Here is a 2,436-nt window from a genome sequence, read left to right on the forward strand (position 1 = left end):
CCAAAAGGAGAGCGAGAACAAGAGGGAATGTCCTGCCACAGAGGCAGGGTGGGATGGGGGGATGGGGGGCGGGAGGGATACTGACCTGTGGTGGTGGAAAATGGGTACTGGTGGAGGGATGGGTATTTGATCATTGTATAATTGAAATCCAAGCAAAAAATTTGTAAGTCTACAACTGCACCTCATGGTGTTTCACTAATAATTTTTTTAAAAAATTCATAAAATACAGCAGTAAAAAATCAGGGTCACTAATTAGAAATTCATTATGAATTCCTCAAACTGGTTTTGTCTGCCTTGCTTTTTCTTCTTCTGTTTAACTTAAATCTCATGTTTAGAATCAGGGACTGAACCAATATCTCCATGCAAATAACAATATCATTATTACTATAAACCCAAATGTGGCTGCTATTAGCTTGAAAGTCAAAACTTGAAAGACAAAAGTTTGTGACAAAAATATCCTTGATTTGCTTATGTATTAGCAATATTAGAACATGGAGGAATTCTTCTTCACCCAAACCAGTTTACTCCCAGTTTGTAATTAGAGGTTTATAGGGATGGTAGGAAAAAATAAGTTGAAAATAAAAATCTGGTATGGATGAGGTGAAAGTGCGTTCAGTTTCCAGAGGCTTTGGTTTCATTATCTTTTATTCTGTGGTTTAACACATCCCTAAGAAATGGCAGTCCATTCCTGTAAAACTTCAAGATAATATCATCAAACATCCACCTCTAGGGGACTGTATGACAAAGTTCAGGAGTCTCTCAGGAGGGTTTGGTGTTTGCTCTTTTCCTTCCATCCATAGCTAGACAAGGTTAAACATTAAACACACAAGTGAAATGAAAGCACCCTTGAGGTCTTAGACGCAGAGCAAAGACCAGTGAGAATGAGAGTATCTAAGAAATAAGCATATTGAGAATTAGACAGAGTCTCTATTGCTCGCTGGCTTGCTTGTTTGCAATACCACTCAGCCCAACATCTACTAGTAAAATAGAATATGTCACATGTTTCAATTCTTTCTAAGATTATTGCAAAAAGAATTTAAAAAGGGCTCCTGCATAAGATTGGTAACAAGAGCAGAATATTGGTTACAAAGTTAGAAAAATTTAAATGCCTCACATCACATAAATTCAGAACTGTTCTTTTATCTTCTTGCATAGAAACAGTCTAAGTGGACCACTGAAAGGAAAAATGGTATGTTATTATATGCTACTCTTTAGAATATCATCGTAATTCTATAATGATAAATACAGATGCCATTCCATATCATGAAAAAATACTGATTCAATTTATCAATTGACTGATATTACTGCAGCTATCAGTAACTGTTCCACTTAGCTGTATTAGAAGGCTTGAATAAAATACTTGAGGAAATCTATTTGTTCTGCAAAGCACCATATCAGACTGCTAGCATCAAAGTGGCTTTTTCTGGGGCTGGAGAGATAGCACAGCGGGTAGGGCATTTGCCTTGCACGTGGCTGACCCTGGTTCGATTCCCAGCATCCCATATGATCCCCTGAGCACCGGCAGGAGTTACTCCTGAGTGTAGAGCCAGGAGTAACCCCTGTGCATCACCAGGTGTGACTCAAAAAGCAAAAAAAAGGTGGCTTTTCCTATGCTGTTGGGCTCTTGGGAACTGTATGAATGATTTGTACACAAACTCAGAAAGTTAAAATTGTACATTAAAGCATACAGTCCAGGTCCTTCCCCAGATGTTCATACATCTCCTTTATCCTTCCTTTCCCATGAATGATCTCACCTGTCCTATTTCTAACACTCTCCCACCCTATGAATGCATGAATGATCTCACCTATCTTGTCCCTGACACTCTCCCATACCTGTCTGGTCCCATGCAGTCTACTCACCTCCCATGAATGAAGGCCGGGTCTCATCCCTGCATCACTCTCTAACCCAGGTATGCTTCCCCAAGTCTCCAGCCATGGCCATGTATACGTTGGTGAGATTCTTATGCTCTGTACGTGTCCTCAGACCGGGCTTCCCAACAGTACCCCAGCTGTCTTTTGTCATCCTGTCCCAACTTTCCTAGTCTCCAGCCACAGTCAGGTTCACTTGGATAAGACTTCTGTGCTCAGCACCTTGTCACTACTTGGGTGTCTGAGCCCTGCCTGAATCTGAGCATTTTGGGGCATCTGTCTGGGCACTCAGTCTACCTGATATTGCACACTGAAGAGAGGGAGGGTCTGAGAGGAAGCAAGGAGACAGAGATGGAACTGAGGTCTTCCTTTTATTGCTGCCATGTCCAGTCATCCCATCATCTATTCTGATTGGTTACCTGCTCCAAGGGTGAGATTTAAAGTAAGGGCTAAATTCATCTGGCGTTCCACCCTTCTGCTCCTGCTATATCAAGATGACTGGTGATGAATCATTGAGTAATAAATTAAGATTTTGTGATGAAACATGACAAAAACATTGCAAGTATT

This window comes from Sorex fumeus, unplaced genomic scaffold (genome assembly GCF_029834395.1).
Source record: "Sorex fumeus unplaced genomic scaffold, SorFum_2.1 ptg000071l, whole genome shotgun sequence".
Taxonomy (NCBI): domain Eukaryota; kingdom Metazoa; phylum Chordata; class Mammalia; order Eulipotyphla; family Soricidae; genus Sorex; species Sorex fumeus.